The sequence below is a fragment of the Callithrix jacchus genome, chromosome 1 (assembly GCF_049354715.1).
Source record: "Callithrix jacchus isolate 240 chromosome 1, calJac240_pri, whole genome shotgun sequence".
NCBI classification, from domain to species: Eukaryota; Metazoa; Chordata; class Mammalia; order Primates; family Cebidae; genus Callithrix; species Callithrix jacchus.
Genome location: NC_133502.1, coordinates 846788 through 868100, shown reverse-complemented (window position 1 = coordinate 868100; position 21313 = coordinate 846788).

Here is a 21313-nt window from a genome sequence, read left to right as displayed (position 1 = left end):
ACATTTTCTTTAGCCAATCTATCATTAATAGGCATTTGGGTTGATTCCAAGTCTTTGCTATTGTAAATAGCACTGTAATAAACATATGTGTGCATGTGTCTTTATAGTAGAAAGATTTATAATCTTTTGGGTATATAACCAATAATGGGATTGCTGGACCAAACGATATCTCTGGTTCTAGATCCTTGAGGAATTGCCACATTGTCTTCCACAATGCACCAACAGTGTAAAAGTTTCCTATGGCCAGGTGGGGTGGCTCATACCTATAATCCCAGTACTTTGGGAGGTCAAGGTAGGTGGATCACCTGAGGTCAGGAGTTTGAGACCAGCCTGGCCAACACGGTGAAATCCCATCTCTACTAAAAATACAAAAATTAGCTTGGCATGGTGATGCATGTCTGTAACTCCAGCTACTTGGAAGAAATTGACTTTAAAAGAAATGTCATAACAACCATTTTTGTTATTCCATTCACAAATGGGATAAAATAATGAAAGATATATGCATACTATTAAACTTTTTTTTTTTTTTATTGAGTGTCTGCTAAAGAGTGTAAACTGGTCCAGGATCTCCGTAGTGTGTAAACATGTATTCTCAGATGGGTTGTCCTCTGTCCATTTGCAAACACTTTCAAGTCAGATGAAACAGTGGACATTATTTTAAGATTCAATAAAAGAGTAAATTGATAAACGTCGATGAAGGTGGAGGCTGGAAAAATGTGATTTGAGGATAAGTTGTTCAAATACATGAAATAAAAATTGTATCTGGAATACTATATGTTATATCAAGTATACATGCTATGTTTAATAAACCTTTAAACCTTGAGATGTTAATATTATTTCATTTTATAATTGAGGAACTACAGCTTTAAGGAGTTCATATTTTCTATTGATATTCTAACATGTCTGCAGTCTAAATTGTAATTCTCTTTGCTTTAGAATTGCGGTTTTACATTCCAGAATTAAAATATTTCTAATGGTATATCATCCATTTATTTTTTCTTTATTCTGTTATTCTTTTTTTTGAGATAGAGTTTCGCTCTTGTAACCCTGGCTGGAGTGTATTGGTGCAATCTCGGCTCACTGCAACCTCTGCCTCCCAGGTTCACATGATTCTCCTGCCTCAGCCTCCTGAGTAATTGAGATTACAGGCATCTGCCACCACACTCAGCTAATTTTTCTAGTTTTTGTAGAGATAGGGTTTCACCATGTTGGCCAGGCTGGTCTCAAACTCCTGACCTCAGGTGATCCATCTCCCTCAGCCTCCCAATGTGCTGGGATTATAGGTGTGAGGTACCATGCCTGACTTATAGCATCCATTTCATTGTGTGTAAATCAAAATCACTAATAGAGTTGTAACTTGAACTGTTTCACAAAATTAACCATTAAAAATGTATTTGTTATACATGTTCTATGTTAGTTTTATATTTCTCTCTTTTGGCTTCAGATAGATACATTTGACATTGAATAGACAGAGTAAGTGATAAGCAGGAGGAGGCAGAGAAAGGCTGAGCTGTCCACTAGTAAATTATTATCTTAATGAAGGCTGTCATTTCTTCCTGAGCTTGTCTGATAGATGACAAGCAACTATATTCTAAAATTGGCTTTGTCAATTCATCCTAACTGAAAGCAAAACATTTACTGCAATATCTGGGTCTTTACATCTTCATATTTTATAACAGTTGAAAAATTCCAGTTGTTGGATTATTTTTGATGACTGAGTTATTCTTTATTTCAGCTGCTTAGGTCTGTTTAAAGTAGAAAGGAATAGAATCAAAAACGTGGGAAGACTGTGAGTTTACATTTTCATCTGAACAGTTACTGAATGTGAATATTTTGATAAAGTTTACCTATAGGAGAAAATGATGATCTGTATGTGTTAAGTTCTTGGGTTCACCAAAATAACTTATTTATTTGTAGGCAGGAGAAACCAATGCTTTTATAATGTGATTTGAAGGATTCTAAGAATCAAACTCTGTGAAAATATTACTCAATTTCCTTTGACACATAAGAAAAGGTTAGATTTCTGATAGAAATCAGAATATATTTTTATACTTACTTTAATCACATTTCTAATAATCTTTTAAAATATGACTGTCTTCTAGGGAAGTAGCATATTAAGTTCATGATTATTCAAATTATCAAATCAGTGCCTCTTATTAAGATAATGTAATTTTGTCATATGTATATTATGAGTAATTATGTAGCTTAGAAGTTTGCTAATAGTTCCGGCCTTGAGGAGGGCAGGAGAACTGGGCTTGGACACTTCCTAGCCAGTAAGAGTGGTCACATTCAAGTACAGGACTGTTGAGTGAAGATCCTGCCGCTCCTACCAACAGACACAGACACTGTGGATTGCCTTCTTGACTCACAATACTTCTAGGGTTACTCTTGCCACGGCTACTATATGAACTGGATATGGATTCTACTGATTACCCACCAAAAATAACACATCGCCATGGCTATTTATTTTATTCGGCTCTTGAGTCAATGTCTGGGACAGGTGCATGAGATTGGTGGATTCTAGTTTCTAAGCATACCCACTAACAGCAAGAGAGACTTGGGAAGCCAGAGTCCAAAAATTTCAAATTCTGTTGTTGGAAGTAGGCATTTTGTTATAGTAGAAAAAAAAAACAAGTCATGTTAATGAGGAGCAAAAAAGAAAATAGTAAAAGGTTTTCAACATCACCAACCTTGGCTGTTCAATATTAATATAATTATTTGTTCTTTTATTTACATTTCTAAAATCATGCATTTTTTTCTAATGTAATGCAATTATATCTTATACAATCAAATACATTTTAGTCTTCCCATCAAAAGGGTTAAATTCATATTACTATGAATTACCAATGTAAGACTATAATCATCCGGTCATGCTCATTAAAATCTTGCTTTTGCTAAAAGGTTATCTTAATATTACCAACATATACTCTTTATTGAATAAAAAGAAAATGTAGTGTACAGAAGAGGAAAAGTATTTGCCTTTTATAGCTATGAATATGACACAACAAGAAAGGAAATATGAGTTAATGCTCATAAGTCTTCATTTTTCAATTGTCAATAGATCATAGTTAGTTTTTATTACTTGGTTTGCTAATCACACCATGAGTCCTGTACCATAGCCAACAGTTCAGCTGTTAAGTTTTTGCCCTGTGAGGTAATGTATGTATCTATATATCTTCATCAATTTTTAGCAGCTTTATTAATACATAATTAACAAATATAGACTGTATATATTTAAGGTTTAAAATTGATGTTTTGATATAGGTATATATTGTAAAATAATCCATATTGAAACTAATTAATGTATTTAATCTCTTCACATGATTACTTTGTTTGTGGTGAAAACTCTTAAGATTTACCTTCTTTTAGACATACACTATACAATAATGTTAGTTAAAACCACATCGATATACATTAGATCTTCAGAACTCATTCATCTTGCATAACTGAAATTTTGTACCCTGTGACAAACATCTCCCATCTCTCCCTATGTCCAGCCACTGAAAAACACTATTCTCTATGCTGTGGTGAATTTTAAATATGCTATTTTAGATTCCACGTGTGAGAGTCCCACATTATTGCTCTTTTTGTGCCTAGCTTATTTCATCTTGCATAATTTCCTCCAGATACATCTATGTTGTCACAAAAGGCAGGATTTCCTTCTTTCTTAAGGCTAAATATTACTTTGTTACATGTTATATAGAATGATTTTTTAAAATCCGTTTGTCAACATTTAGGTTATTTTTATATCCTGGCTATTGTCAATGATGGGGCAATTAGCATGGGGACATAAATATCTCTCTGAGACACTGATTTTTTTTTAAATTTTACTTTAGGTGCATACTTTATCTGACATTTTTCCCCATGTTATCCCTCCCCACTCCCCACTGTCTCTCCTCTACCCCCACACTGCCCTCCGTGTGTGATGTTTCTCTCCATGTGTCCATGTGTTCTCATTGTTCAACACCCACCTATGAGTGAGAACATGCAGTGTTTGGCTTTTTGTTCTTGTGTCAGTTTGCTGAGAATGATGGTTTCCAGAATCATCCCCGTCCCTACAAAGGATGTGAATTCATTGTTTTTTATGGCTAAGTAGTATTCCATGGTGTATATGTGCCACATTTTCTTTGTCCAGTCTGTCATTGATGGGCATTTGGGTTGGTTCCAGGTGTTTGCTATTGTACACAGGACTGCAATGAACATATATGTGCATGTATCTTTATAGTAGAATGATTTATAGTTCTTTGGGTATATACCCAGTAATAGAATTGCTGGGTCAAATGGAATTTCTATTTCTAGATCCTTGAGGAATCGCCACACTGTCTTCCATAATGGTTGAACTAATTTACACTCTCACCAACTGTGTAAGAGTGTTCCTATTTCTCCACATCCTCTCCAGCATCTGTTGTCTCCAGATTTTTTAATGATCGCCATTCTAACTGGTGTGAGATGGTATTCCAATGTGGTTTTGATTTGCATTTCTCTAATGACCAGTGATGATGAGCATTTTTTCATATGTTTTTTAGCCCCATGTATGTCTTCTTTTAAAAAGTGTCTGTTCATATCCTTTGCCCACTTTTGAATGGGTTTTTTTTCTTATATGTCTGTTTTCATTATTTGTAGATTCTGGATATTAGCCCTTTGTCAGATGGATAGATTGCAAAAATTTTTTCCTATTCTGTTGGTTGCTGGTTTGTTCTAATGATGATTTCTTTTGCTGTACAGAAGCTCTGAATTTCAATTAGATCCCATTTGTCTATCTTGGCTTTTATTGCCAATGCTTTTGGTGTTTTGGTCATGAAGTCCTTGCCTATGCCTATGTCCTGAATGGTTTTGCCTAGGTTTTCTTCTATGGTTTTTATGGTGTTAGGTCTATGTTTAAGTCTTTAATCCATCTGGAGTTAATTTTAGTGTAAGGTGTCAGGAAGGTGTCCAGTTTCTGCTTTCTGCACATTGCTAGCCAGTTTTCCCAACACCATTTGTTAAACATGGAGTCCTTTCCCCATTACTTGTTTTTGTCAGGTTTGTCAAAGATTAGATGGTTGTAGATGTGTGCTGTTGCTTCTGGGGCATCTGTTCTGTTCCATTGGTCTATGTCTCTGTTTTGGTACCAGTTCCATGCTGTTTTGATTACTGTAGCCTTGTAGTATAGTTTGAAGTCCTGCAGTGTGATGCCTCTGGCTTTGTTCTTTATGCTTAGGATTGTCTTGACTATGCGGGCTCTCTTGTGATTCCATATGAATTTTAAAGTGGTTTTTTCCAGTTCTGTGGAGAAGGACATTGGTAGCTTGATGGGGATGGCATTGAATCTATAGATTACTTTGGGGAGTGTGGCCATTATCATGATTTTAATTCTTCCTAACTGTGAGCATGGAATATTTTTCCATCTGTTTGGTTGACACTGATTTTAATTACCTTGGCTGCATACCATATCATAAGATATTTCTATTTTTAAGTTCTTGAAAAACCTTCACACTGTTTTCTTTAATGACTGTGCTAATTTACTTTCCCACCAACATTACACAAGCATTTCTTTTTATCCACATCCTTGTCAACACTACCTTTTGTCTTTTGATAATAGACATTCCAACAGGTGTAAGCTGATAATCTCATCATTGTTTCTTCTCTCTTAAGGGGTCTGAATTTTTATTGTTTCTGACCTTTTAAGGTGGTGGTTTTTTTTTAAAGGTATACCATTTCACTTAGCATCAGAAATATAAACATAGCATTATTAATGTACACTCTCTAAGAAGCAGACCCAGACTCTAGGATTCAAGTAAAAGTAGTTGATTTAGAAAATGAAATGATTAAGGAAGTAGGGAATTAATAATAGAATGAATGCCTATTAATGAGTATAGTATTAAGACAGCTGCCCTAAAGTGCAACTCAGTCTTAAGTCACTGGGGAAATACTAGGAAAGGATGCAAACACACACTATTATCAGCCCCATTCCTGGGGTAAAGTGTCTGTGTTTTTTATACCCTAACCCCTAAGCATCATTGGTGAGGGCTGCTCCTGGGTGCTATAGTTCCCTGTATATCCTGCCTGCTGCCAAAACTATGTAACTGGCTTTTCTAAAATCCAAGGGAAAGGACTTTTCAGCTTCAGGGATGCAGATACTGTTGAAAATCACCCAGAGAATATGGAAGGTCTAGAAAAAATGGTCCAGGCATTGCCAGAGTGAGCTACATTTTGGGACTTTCTCAGGCTTAAATTATTTTTCTTCTCCTTGTATTCAGGGGTAACAAACACTACAGATTACATCACTGATGACCTGACACACACAGAACACTCATGCTGTCACTCAAACTGCTACAGCTCCAGCTACAGAAACTGGATGCAGCTGCCACTGTCTCCTTGTTATTTCTGACTTCTCACATGATTAGATTTTAATTCAAGCCTATGGTAGGTGTGTTTGCTTGGCGAAGGCTATATCAAGGATTTTACTGTGTGTTGAAGGCTTAAATGATAAATATCAGTATTTTTCACAGTTTAAAAAAATATGAAGTAGTCTCTGCTTTACAATGTAGTGATTCCCCAAAAGTAAAAAGGGAATTTAACTGCAGAGAAACTTAAGTGAGTGAAAATTCAAGTACAATCATCTTATATAAATTGCTTTTATTTCTTCCTCTGAGGAAAGCTTTCTCAGAGGTAATGGAATTTTTAATAGTAGAAAGAAATCTATGCAAGTACCACAGTCTGAAGGTTAATTATGTACTGAGGAATAAACAATGGGCATTCTGAATATTGATTTTCTGTTTCTAGAACTATTACTTGTCTACCTGGTTAAGTAGATTATGTTATTGGCAACCATCTGCACTTCTCCCTGGATTACATCTTTTGCCATAACTTTAAGGATCCTTCAGATGTGAACAGGGTGCAGTTTCCTATTTCTTCACATTAGCCTCAGCCTTGCAATATGCTTTACCCAACAGAATGAAGCATAAGTGATGATGGGCCAGTTCAGAACGCGGGGTCCGATGTGTTTCCACCTGTGCATAAGCTCCTCTGACATTGCCATGTGAACATTCCTGGTAAGTTCATGGGACTGAAGTGTAGATTAGTGACCCTTGAAGCAGAGCCACCCCCAGCTGAGCTCAGGCTAGATAAATGAACCATAGCTAGATGCAAACAAATATGATCCTAATTCATACCAGGAGAGATGCACATTATCACAAAATTTAGGTCAGCTGATCCCAGTCTGACTCAAGAGCTAAAACATGATTATTGTATGTTTCTTATATTTTTTATGGGTGATTTTCCACACAGAATTCCTGTTTCTGTAGCTAATACCTCGTGCTACCAAGAAAGGGAATATGAAATCTAAAATTCTTCTTAGGAATGCCATTGTACATATTCCCTTCCTCTTTACTCTGCTGTGTGATCTTTTTATTAAGCCAAACTTATATATACCTCAGATGGTTAAAGGAGTATTATATCCAAGCATCCTGAATATGTGAATATTGATGAGACAAGTCAATAAACAAGCAGGTATGTCAATACATTGGCAACTTAAAGGATACACATAGTTTCTTTTATAAGCAATATGGTTTGGCTGTGTCCCCACTCAAAACTCTTCTTGAACTGTAGCTCCTGTAATCCCCACCTGTTGTGGAAGGAACCTGGTAGGAGGTAATTAAATCATGAGCATGGGTCTTTCCTGTCCTGTTGTCATGATAGAGAATAAATCTCACAAGATTTGATGGTTATATAAATGGAATTCCCCTCTACTCGCTCTCTTGCCTGCCACCATGTAAGACGTGACTCTGCTCCTCATTCACCTTCTGCAGTGATTGTGAGGCCTCCCAGGCATGTGGAACTGTGAGTCAAATAAACCGCTTTCCTAAATAAATTACCCAGGCTTAGGTATCTTTTTATTAAGAGCATGAGAATAGACTAATATAGTATGTGACAAAATGAAAATAGAGAAGCATTTTAAAGAAATGTGTTTTTTTTTTTATAAATAAAGAAAATGTACAGCCAGGCATGGTGACTCATGCCTGGAATCCCAGCACTTTGGGTGGCCAAGGCAGGTGGATCAAGAGGTTGGGAATTCAAGACCAGCCTGGCCAACATGGTGAAACCCCCCTTCTCTACTAAAAGTAAAAAAAATTAACTGGGCATGGTAGTGTGCACCTGTAATCCCAGCTACTCGGGAAACTAAGACAGGAGAATTGCATGAACTGGGACCCTAGAGGCGCAGGTTGCAGTGAGCCAAGATCATGCCACTGCACTCCAGCCTGGGCTACAGAGCGAGACTCCATTTAAAAAAAAAAAAAAGGCAAAGAAAAGAAAATGTACACTTACCTCATAGAACAGCTAACTTTTTCTCTGCTGATTTTACAAAAATTATCTTTAATAAAAAGAAATGAATTTTATTAGTGTTACCAAATTAAATTATTTTCTCTGTACTATTCCATGGTTTTGTCTTTTGAGACAAAATATTTTTTTAAATTATATTTGTTTATGTTTCTTGAGCTCCAGAATGTAGTCAGGCAAAACAATTAACAGTATTTAAATCATTATAATGTTGCTCTTTAATATTATGTACCTAAAAAGTGAATTTAACACCAGGCTGGGTACAGAGTGGTTACACATATATGTAATGAATTAGAAAAAAAAGAGAGAGAAATATGAAATAAGAAAGAAGTACAAATTGACAAAAGGGAAAAAATGTTGAGGCCAAAATACTCAAAGGAGAAAATAGGAGGTTGATTGAAATGAAAAAAAAAGAGAGAGAGAGAGATTACTGTAGAGCAATCTATCACTGAAGAAGTAGAATACCTTTGAGAGAGAGAAGGAAAAGGTTCTTAGGCAATTGCTCAGCTTTTGACTGAGAAATTTGTCACTTCCATCTCTCTTTATTTTTATCTTTATTCAATAGGATTTTGAGTTTATTGTGAAGTGCACAAGGTTTTTTAAAATAATATCATATCTGTGCCATTCTTATATATTCACCCTATTAAAAGTATATTGTTTAACATGTTGTTCAAACATACTCTAATTTTACTGCAAACTTCCTATTCAAAAACCCTGATGTTGGTTTGTTGTTTTTTGCGGCATTTGTTACTCTTTGCAAATGAGTAGCAAGACATATTTTTGTAAACTTACCACTGTTTTTATATGAGGTAGTGACCCCAAAATATACCACGTCTGACATATTTAATCCACATTATCTGCTATTTGCCTTCACTGTCTGTCATGGCATTGAAAGCTGACTTTAGTGTCCTGTAATCTAGAATTATATTATGATTTGTTTCTTGTGGTCAGTCCTTCTTCGTGCTTCTACTCAGTTCTTTTTCTTTCCCTAAAGTAGACATTGTAAAGTTTCTTCATTTGTTTACTAAAGTGCCCCAAACTACAATCATCTTGTTTGTTCTCAGCTGATTATCTCATTTTCTATTTTAAAAGTGAACTTGTTCTTCACCTACAAAAATGTTCACATCCTCACCCATCCTCCCCTCATGTCCATGTGGAAGAGGTTGGTGGCTGCTGTCACACTCAATGTCATATTTCCTGTGTTCTGTATCACCTACGTGCCTCCCACAGCTGTGGGACATTGTACCATTTGAGTACATTTGAGTATGTACTTGTGATGATTTTTTTTAGCCACTACTGGCTGTTTGACTTCAGTATTTAAGATTTATGCTCCTCCCATCCTAAGATATGAAACGAAACACAAAACACAAGCACTTAACTGTTTCTGTCCTATATGTTTGATTTTTTCACAGCTAGATGTCTTGAAAAGAGAGTTTTAAGCACACTACCTTCCATTGATTCGGGAGAGGGCCAGGGAAGTGCTGGGTAGAGAAGAGCAGGTGTTTGGCTAAGGCTCCACTCCAGGGCCTGTGGCCAGGAAACTAGGTGAAGACAGACACTTGTTTTTCTGCCCAAATGTTGTATTTCCCAAGACCATTCTGGCCAGCCACGTGCCCATCTGTGCCTATAAAAACCCCAAGACCCTAGTGGGCACATACAAGTGGCTGAACATCAAGAGGAACACACTAGCATAAGAGCACACCTATAGGAACCAGCAGGCTGGCCAGCTATCAACCAGTTGAAAGATGTAGAATTTGGCCAGGGCAGTCGGAGGAGAGCCTAGCCCCTGAGCAGCCCGACTATAGAAGAAAACCACCTTCCCACTCCATCTCCCTTCCGGCTCTCCAATCTGCTGAGAGCTACTTCTACTCAATAAAATCTTGCACTCATTCTCTAAACCCACATGTTTAGAGAATTCCGATTCCTCTGGTACACTAAGGCAAGAAACCTCTGGATACAGAAATCCCTCTGTCCTTGTCGTAAGGCAGGGGTCTAATTGAGCTAGTTAACACAAGCTGCTTATGGACAGCTAACCTAAAAGAGTAACACATGCCCACTGGGGCTTCCGGAGCTGTAAACATTCACCCCTAGATGCTGCTATGGGATCAGAGCCTCACAGCCTGCCTGTCTGCAGGCTTTCCCTAGGACTCTGAGCAACAGGGCACTGAAGAAGCAAGCCACACCCCCATCTCACTCCCTGTGAGGGGGATAAGGGAACTTTTCCCATTTCACCAGTTCAGTTGTGCCTCAGCTCCTTGCTGAGCCTCCACTAACCCCTAGACACTGAACTCTCTCTCCATCTTGAGGTTCAAATGTTTGTAGAAATTCTATTTATAGTAGCCAACTGGCAGTGTCACAGGATGTTCAGCTTCAATATATACAAAATTAACTTTTATGAGTCAATTATCTTGATGGTTCTTGTATATTTATTGGTTTAGTAATGGCATTTCAATTCTATAAATTACACAGGTTACAATCTTAAGCCTCATGACAGAGTCCTTTCTGTAATGTATTTTCTTCTGTTGAAATACTTTATCATTCTTAAACTTTTTTCATGTCTCAGCTCTGTTTCCACAACTCCACTACAGGCCTGAAAAACTACTTACTTAAGTAAATAGGCACTCCTCTCCTTGTTTTGTGTTTCACTCTGCTTGCTCCAAGCCACAAGTCATTCCTCTCGTGCATTGTGAGTTCCTAAATTACAAATCTGATCAGGGAATTCCCCACACGTCAGTTCTTCAATGACGACAAAGTTCAAGTACAAGCGAGTGCCTCTTCTGCATGTGGCTCAGGCTGTGTAGGAGGATACAGCTCACAGTCAGCGTCCTGGTCTCCACTCGTTCTATTTACCCATTCTCTCATTGATTGTTTCATTCCTCCCTCTTGGAATCCGCAACATAAATGGCATTGTTCAGAGAGAATTTTTGGAGCACTTTCTTTTATTTTATCCTCCCTTAACATCTTCAACTTCTTTAACACACTCAAACCATGATGTTACTTTTTATATTAATATTAATTTTATGTGTATTTTCCATTAACTTTAACTGAAATATATACACTCAGTAGCTGAGGCCAGTTTCTTCGTTATTCATTATTTATACTCCAGCACCTAACAAATTATCTTAACTCTTGAGTAAAGAAGATTAAATCTATCCGAGGAGCACTGACAAAGCCTTCCATACATTTAGAAACAGTAATCGTGAAATACTGAGGCTGGTGAGTGTTTTATGAGACTATGAGGTTATCTAGATAATATGGTGGCTCAGACCAGAGAAGTGACAGGGAAATAGAAAAGGTTAGACAGATCCCATAAAATGTAAGTGGTAAAATTGGTAAGACATGACAAGGGTTGATACATGGAATGAGGATAAGGGAGATGGACAGCTTGAAAAAAATCGAGTTTACCAGTTGGTACAGTCAGTTGGATGGTGATATTAGAAGGCAGAGGAGAAAGGCTAATTTGGATAATGCAGAGATTTTCTCTTGCCATACACTGAGTAGAATTCATGTTAAAGAAGTGTTCTAATGTTTTATTCTTTAATTAAATATCCAACATAAATTTAGGATTATGTACAGTAAGAAATATATGTCTCACCTAAGACAGATTTTCAGAGCAAATTTTATTCCATTTTAGATTTACTAAACATTAATATTCTCTCAAAGAAAACTTCATTAAATGTATCTGAGTTGATTCTAAGAAAAGTTATAATTCAAAAGGTAATTCACCATGACCTTGAATTTTGCTTTTCCTGAACAAATATGATTTGCAATAATAAAAACATGATTTTTGCCACTATTAATATTTTTATAAAGAAATGTTTTACAGTGCCCCCACATGTTTCTAAATGGTCTGTATTCATGTGTTTTTTGTCATTTCTTTTTGCTTCAAGTGTAAACCGGTTTCAAATAGTGAGTGTGTGCTGCCATCTGCTGGAAAGTGTGAGAAAATTATCTGTTTTTGTGGAATAGCAGCAATGTATGCTGCATTAAATAAGAAAACTCAGTTGATGTTCAGGATATATTTTTCCTAATAAAAGAGTATCAAAATTGAAAAAGTTGATGACTTTTCAAAAGTTATGACTCAATGTATGTCAGTATTTCCTTTATTTGTGATAAAATTTGTCTTGTGTTGTGTTACCACTGTTCTCTCCATGACCTAACTCTTATTTTTTGGTGGAAGCAAAGGAAATTAGAGTTTGGTGTTGACTAGGAACTAATTCACGTGGTTGTAAATATTTCCATTAATGAAAGCAATAAATATTCTTCAACCACCCCTCAGTTCATAAAAGGTAGTGTGAAGGAGAAGAAAGAGCAATGAGTGGTTCGACAGGGCAAAATGGGGTTAGAATTTGCATGAGGTGTATGCATTCAGGACAGGTTTAGGATTTGTCATGATTTTAATTACAACTCAGAAGTTTACTAAAAAATGAATGTGGAAAATTTACTGTATTAGTTTGTTTTCACACTACTATGAAGAACTACCTGAGACCTGGTGGTTTATGAAGAAAGGAGGTTTAGTTGACTTGCAGTTCCCCAGGCTGTACAGAAAGCATGGCTGAGAGGCCTCAGGGAATTTACAATCATGGCAGAAGGCAAAGAGGAAGCAAGCACATCTTACCATGGTGGAGTAGGAGACAGAAATCAAAGAGGGAAGTGATATGTTTAAACAGTCAGGTCTCAGGAGAACTCTATCACAAGAACAGCAAGGGAGAAGTCCGCCCCATGGTTCAATCAGCTCACCTCCTACCAGGCCTCTCTGTCAACATATGCTGATTACAATTCAACATGAGATTTGAGTGGGGACAAAGAGCCAAAGAATGTCAGTTACTATTCCATTTCAGATTCATATTCTTTGTACTTAAAGTAACGGCCCGGCGCGGTGGGTCAAGCCTGTAATCCCAGCACTTTGGGAGGCCGAGGCGGGTGGATCACGAGGTCAACAGATCGAGACCATCCTGGTCAACATGCTGAAACCCCGTCTCTACTAAAATTACCAAAAATTAGCAGGGCACGGTGGTGCGTGCCTGTGATCCCAGCTGCTCGGGAGGCTGAGGCAGGAGAATTGCCTGAACCCAGGAGGCGGAGGTTGCCGTGAGCCGAGATCGTGCCATTGCACTCCAGCCTGGGTAACAAGAGCGAAACTCTGTCTCAAAAAAAAAAAAAAAAATGCAAAAATTAATCCCTGGACAGCATTCACACAGTGCCTAAATCATTGAAAATAACAATAGCAACTATCAAAGAAGTAGCTAGAAATAATATTTTTGATTAGTAAAAACATTACCACAGTTTATATAATGTTCTAAAAATATAAACTAAACACGATTGTAAACTTTCTGGTGAAATATACTTATATTTGGAATCAAATAAGCCTTTATTATTCTGACTAGCATACTTCACTAGTAAAAGTCACATGTAAAAATTAGGTCTAGCAGATACATTAAAATTTTAAGTAACACTTACTTTTGCTTGTATGAAAATATAATGATAAGTAAATATATGCATGGGGATTTCATAGACCTGAGTGGATTAACTCAACTATATTTGTTTTTAATTACTGTCTAACTTGGATTTAACTGGCATATATTTCATAATTCTAAAATATTATTGTTTCCATAGAAATAGCATTAGAGTCTTAGTCACTATATATAAAATTATTTTTAGTGAGAAATTTATTTAAATCTATTTACATTTGTCGGTCCAAGGTCAAGTTGAAAATACACAAAACAGAAACATCATTTTTGAACATTCGTTTATAGAAATGACAATTTAAGATAGAAATGTGTACTTGTATAATAAAATGGTTCAATTATAGAATGAAACTAAATATGCATTTTTGTATTATGAGGTGATAGGACAAATAATAAGTTCTACACATATAGAAAATTATGTATATCAAAGTGAAGTGTGTTGACTTAATCTTGAAGGTATACTCCTACAGTCTTTTGAAGCTCAGGTTACATTGGAAACCACTATTTTTTAAATAAAAATGTAATTCAATTTTTAAAAATTAAATAACAATAAACTACATAAAATATAGAGATAAAAAAAAATTCAACCAGAATTTTACATTATGTCAAATACTATTTATCACTCATTTGCTTGACAGTTTAAAATGTGGTTAATAAGTAGTAATAAGTAGTTTTTAATTGGGGCCAATAACAAAAGGAAACACTGAACTGATTTGCAGACATCTGTGTAATATGGTCCTGTAGAAATGCTCTTTAAGTGGCTTCAAAAATACCTGCCGTAGAATCAGCTGAAACTACCAAGTGAATATTGAATCAGAATCTATATGGAAGCCAGTGATAGCTTGAGAAGCACTCTTGAGTAACATACCATAATGCGTTATTTGCTATATTACATATATCATGTGAGATAGAAGAAGGGTGCAGGGAATAGAGTGTGAAATGTCACTAAAATTGTGATGGTTTTATTTTATTTTATTTTGAGATAGTATCTCGCTCTGTCACCTAGGTTGGAGTGCTGTGGCACAATCTCGGCTCACTGCAACCTCTGCCTCCTCTCTGGTTTAGGTGATTCTCCTTACTCAGTCTTCCCCAGTAGCCTGGATTGCAGGAATGTGCAACCACTCCCAGCTAATCTCCTTTTTTTTAGTAGAGAGGTGGTTTCACCATGTTGGCCAAACTGCTTTTGAAACTCCTAACCTCAGATGATCCACCCACCTCAGCCTTCCACAGTGCTGGGATTACAGGCGTGAGCTACCAGATCATGATGGCCTTTAAAAGATGTGAAGATCCTTTCTGTAATGAGCACCTTTTACAGATCAGAGTTGTTTTATTTCCCAATTTTTTCTTATCATTCACCTAGATTGTTTTCAGTGGAAAAAAAAGTTTGAGTGCAACTGAATGACTATTTTATTAACAGTCCTTTAGGAATATAGAAAAGCAGGTAAGATATTTAAAGAATGAAAGAAATATTTTTGAAGTAACTAGAAGATAAGTTATTTCTTCTTTTCTTTCTTTTCATCATTTCTTGTTTTGCTTTGAGACTGAATCTCTGTTGTCCAGACTGGAGTGTAATGGCACAATCTCAGCTCACTACAACCTCTGACTCCTGGGTTCAAGCAATTCTCCTGCCTCAGCCTCCTGAGTATTTCAGATTATAGGCATGGGCCATCACATCTGACTAATTCTTGTTTTTTTAGAAGAGATGGGATTTCACCATATTGGTCAGGCTGGTCTTGAACTCTTGACCTCTAGTGATCTGCTCACCTCGGTCTCCCAGAGTGCTGGTATTACAGGCGGGTGCCACCATGCCCAGCCAACCTTACTTTTGTGTTTGATATCAAAAGTAGATTATATTTATATAATTCATAAGTTCTAAATTTTTCTGATAGCAGAACGAGGGATATGCATATCAATCTATACAGCTATCAAAATTTAATTAAGTAGGAATTAATGAGAAACATTTACACAGATCCCAAAGATAGTTGAAGGATTATAGGATTATAAGTAAATATAAACAGTTTTATGCTAACATATTAGGCAACTTATATGAAATTAAGAAATTCCTAGAAAGACAAAAATTACCAACATTGATTCAAGAACAAATAAAATTTGAGAATAGACATATCTCACATAATATATTTGAGTCAATAATTAAAAATCTCTCCATAAAAGAAGCCTGGGTAAATCTCTCAAAATTTTAAGGTTGAAAAGATATTCCAATACTTCACAAACTTTCCAAATTAATTTATCAGAGCAGAATTACCCTGGCATGGATGCAAGATACAAATGTGAAAAGAAATAGACAATGTCTGTTATAAATATGCCCTCAAAGAGCCTTAAAATATGAACAAACTGAATCCAGCAACATATAGAAACCTCTATACCACAAACAAGTGCTTACCTAAAGGAAGTTTGATGAGTAAAAATCTGAAAATTAATGAACATAAAATGCTCTGATAGGTGAAGAAAAGACAAAAGAAACAACAAAACAAGCAAGCAAGCAAACAAAAACTCATACAGGATTATGTCAATAGATACATAGGAGCATGTACCTGATAAGTAATTTTTAACCCATCCTCAATCCTTGTAGCACTCACAGTGTGTATTGTTTCCATATTTATGTCCATGTGTGCTCAATGTTTAGCTCCCACGTGAACATGAGAACATGCAGCATATGGATTTCTGTTCCTGCGTTAATATGCTTAGCATTATGACTTCCGACTACATCCTTGTTGGTGCAAAGGACATGATTTTATTCTTTTTATAGCTGCTTAATATTGAATGTTGTATATATACCACATTTTATTTATCCAATTTACCATTGATGGCCACCTGGGTTGATTCAGTATCTTTGCTATTGTGAATTTTGCAGTGATGAACGTAGAAGTGTATGTGTCTCATTGGTAAAATGATTTATTTTCTTTCAGGAGGTACCCAGTAATGGGATTGCTGGGTTGATTGGTAGCTCTGTTTTCAGTTCTTTGAGAAATCTCCAGACTGTTTTCCACAGTTGTTGAATTATTTTACACTCTCATCTACAGTGTGTAAGTGTTCTCTTTTCTCCACAGACTCACCACCTTGCCGGCATGTTGTTGTTTTCCTTTCTCAAGATGGAGTTTTGCTCTTGTTACCCAGGCTGGAGCGCAATGGCATGATCTCGACTCACCGCAACCTCTGCCTCCTGGGTTCAGGGAATTCTCCTGCCTCAGCCTCCTGAGTAGCTGGGATTACAGGAACGCCCAGCTAATTTTTTGTATTTTGGGGCCCACCATGCCCAGCTAATTTTTTGTATTTTTAGTAGGGACAGGATTTAACCACGTTGACCAGGATGGTCTTGATCTCTTGACTTTGTGATCCACCCGCCTCGGCCTCCCAAAGTGTTGGGATTACAGGCGTGAGCCACTGCGCCCAGCCCTCCTTTTTTATTTTTTTTTTTTTTAGAAAAAGTCTCACTCTGTTGCCCAAGCTGGATTGCAGTGGTGCTATCTTGGCTAGCTGCAACCTCCACCTCCCAGGTTCAAGTGGTTCTCCTGCCTCATCCTCCCAAATAGCTGGAACTGCAGGAATGCTCCACAGGCCTGGCTAATTTTTTGGACTTTTTGTACAGATGGGATTTCACTGTGTTGGCAAGATTGGTCTTAAACTCCTGACCTAATGATCCATCATCCACTTTGGCCTCCCAAAGTGCTGTGATTACAGGCATGAGCCATTGCACCTGGCCTGTTTTGTTTTGTTTTTAATCTTGTGTAAGATGCCACCTCATGATTTTGATTTACATTTCTCTGATGATTAGTGATGCTCAGTATTTTCTTCATGTTTATTGGCCACCTGCATATTTTCTTTGGAAAATGTACACTCATGTCCTTTGCCCATTTTTAATGGGGCTGTTCACTTTTTGCTTATTGATTTAAGTTCCCTATTAGGCCTTTGTCAGATGCATACTTTGTGAATTACTCCTCCCATTCAGTAGGTTGTCTGTTTGCTCTGTTGATAGTTTCTTTTGCTGTGCAGAAGCTCTTTAGTTTAATAAAGTCTCACTTGTCAATCTTAGCTTCTGTTACAATTCCTTTTTGAGACTTAGCAAAAAAATTCATTACCAAGACTAATGTTGAGAAGAGTATTTAATAGGTTTTCTTCCAGGATTTTCATAGTTTGAGATCTTATATTTAAATCTATAATCCATTTTAAGTTAACTTTGGTATATGGTGAAAGGTAGGGATCTGGGTTCAATCTTCTGCATATAGCTAGCCAGTTATCCCAGCACCATTTACTGGATAGGGAATCCTTTCCTCATTGCTTGTTTTGGTCAGCTTTGTTGAAGATCAGACAGTTGTAGGTGTGTGGCTTTATTTCTGATTTTCCTATTCTGTTTCATTGGTCTATGTGTTTATTTTGTACCTGTTACAAGCGTTTGTGTTTACTATGGATTTTAGTGTAGTTTGAAGTTGTTTAGTGTTATGCCTCTGACTTTATTCTTTTTGTTTATGATTGTGATGGCTATTCAGGCACTTTTTCTGGTTCCTTTTGAATTTTAGTATAATTTTTTTCTAATTCAGCAAGGAACAAAATTTGTAGTTTGAAAGGAATAACATATAATCTGAAAAGTGCTTTGGGAAATATGGCCATTTTTACAATAATAATACTTCTAATCCATGAGCATGAAATGTTCTATTTATTCTATTTATAGATTTCTATTTATTCATGTTATCTCTGATTTATTTCAGCAGTGTTTTACAGTTCCTCTTGTAAAGATATTTCACCTCCTTTGTTGTATTACGGGTGTTTGTTTTTGGCTATTTCAAGTGGAATTGTGTTATTGATTTTGCTGTAAGTCTGTATGTTGTGTGTGTACAGAAATTTTACTGATTTTTGTACTTTGATTTTGTTTCCTGAAACCTTATTAAAGTTGTTTATTATTTCTAGGAGCTTTTTGGCAGTCTTTATGATTTTCTAGATATAGAATCCCATCATTAGACTTCTTCTTTTCCTATGTGAATACCTTTTATTTCTTTCTTTCTTTGACTGATGTGGGTAGGTGTCCCAGTACTGTGATGAATAGGTTTGGTAAGAATGCGAATCCTTGTATTTTTCTAGTTCTCAAGGGGAAAATCAAGTTTTTGCTATTTCAGTATGATGTTTGCTGTGAGGTTGTCATAGATGACTTTTTATTATTTTTAAGGATATTCCTTTGATGCCTAGTCTGTTGATTTCTTTTTATCATAAAGAGATGTTAGATTTTTATCTAAAGCTTTTTCTGCATCTATTGAGATGATCATATGGTTTTTGTATTGACTGTGTTTACGTGGTGAATCACATTTGTTGAACCAGCTTTGCATTCCAGGAATAAAGCTCACTTGATTTGTGATGTATTAACTTTTGGTTTGCTGCTAGCTTCAATTTGCTCATATTTTGTTGAGGATTTTTGCACCTATGGTTATCAGGAATATTGGTCTGAAGTTTTCTTTCTTCATTGTGTTATGCCAGACTTTTGTATGAGGCTGATGCTGGTTTCATAGAATGAGTTAGGGAGGAACCCCTCCTCTTTGATTCTTTGAAATAGTTTTAGTATGATTGGTATGGTACTTTTTATCCATCTGGCAGAATTTGTGAACACATCTGGTTCAGAAATTTTGTTTGTTTTTGTTTTTGTTTAGGTAGGTTCCTTACTACGGACTACATTTCAGAAGTTGACATTTGTCTACTCATAGTTTCACTCTTTTCCTGATTAATATTGGGACAATTCTGACTAGGTAATAACTAGTGGGCTGGGGAGCTAGTGGGCTTGCCTGGAGGTCAGGGAAGACTTTGGCTGTTTGAATTGCCAGAGTACTCAGGCTGATTCTTTCTCATCTGTGAGGGCGTGCATTCCTTTAACTGTGGTGTAAATTGAGTGTAGTCAGCTGGCTTCATTTCTGGAACTTTTCAGAGGGCAAAAGCTCTGTACAGGGTCTTGGTTGTTGACGTCTCCCTCTTGGTTCCACAGGGGGAAAATTAGTAAAGTGATTTTTTGTATTGTAGTTTGAGCCTGTGATCCAGTAGATGGTGCTTAAAGCAATGGGCAGCAGATAGGTTCCTATCCACACAGTTCCTTTGTGTACCATCCTATTTGGAGCTGTGTTCTGCAGTGGGGTGGAGGAGGGGTGAGATGTGACTCCCTTACCAGATCTGATCATGGACCTTGAGGTAGAACCCTCCAGTCACTGGCACTGTGCTTGTGATTTAGTTGTTGTTTTTGTTAGGTCTTTCTGGCAGCAGGGCTCCTTGAGAAATGGGCCACGCCTTTATTGAATCAGCCCTCAGAGGGAGGCATGCTTAGGTCACACACCAGCCCACAAACCTGTGTGACTCAGCCCTCTTAGCTTCTGGAGAGTGTGGACTCCTCTCTATCCAAATGCTGAACACAAATCCAACTTAGAATTCTTGAACCACAGGCTCCAGGATCTGCCTGAAGCAGAAAGGGCCTGGGTTGCCAGGATCTGCTGACCACTCCCTCCTCTAGATGTTTCTGAATTTTGAGTGTGGTGGGAGATCCAAAGTGCTCCCAGATTTCTGGAACACACTGAGGTGGTTTAAACATCCACACTGGGCAGCAGAGGCTGAACTTTGTACACACTCGGATGGGGTGGCCAGGTGGAAGCCCAAGGAGAGGCTGGCAGGCAGGTGGGCCTACAGGACAGATGTGCCCCACTTCCATGGGGAAATCTGCTCTGCTTTCTTCCCAGTGGCCAGCTGGGGCCAGAACTGCTCAGACGGAGATAGGCAGCCTGTGGGGTAGGTACTTACAGCTGAGTTCTGGGGGAACTGACCCAGGCCCATAGGTCTCCATCTCTGAACTTGCAGCAGCCATCTTTGTCTAATCTTTGGGGAGATCCCTTAGAGGGCTCACAGGTCTATGGGGGCATGGGGTCCCCTGCAACTAGGATCCTAGAGGTCCACGGCAAGAATGGGCAGTCCCCCAGTCTCTTCACTCACCACTTCCCCAGGTGCTGCTCAGGGTGAGGAGCCAGCAGTAGCATTCTGGCACCCAAACAGGGCTCTCAGATTCCTCCCTCTCCGCCTCAGGGTCTGTGTGTTTGCTCCATCCACATTCAGTGTTTTCTCTCTGAAGACCCATTTAAATCATATTCAAATTATTAGTTGAAACTGTGATCTCTCTCTGTGAGAGTGCCATTTCCTTTCCTCAGCTACCTTCCATGTTCAATTTTTGAGTGTTCCACCAGTCTGGTGTACCTGGCAAAAATTCTTGGTAGTGGTATATATTTAAGTTTACACATTGTTGGATTAAATTGAATAATATTATGTTGAAGATTTTTCATCTCTATTAATCAAAAGCAGTGATTGCTTTTTTATTTTTTCTTATAAAGAAACCTTTTTCTGGTTTGGTTATTAGTGTAAATCTGGCTGGCCTCATAAAATGAATTAAGGAATAGTCCCTCTTCTATTTTCTGAAAGAAATTGTAGAGAATTGGTATAATTAACTTTTTAAATGTTTGGTAGAATTTATTAGTAAATTCATATGGGTCTGA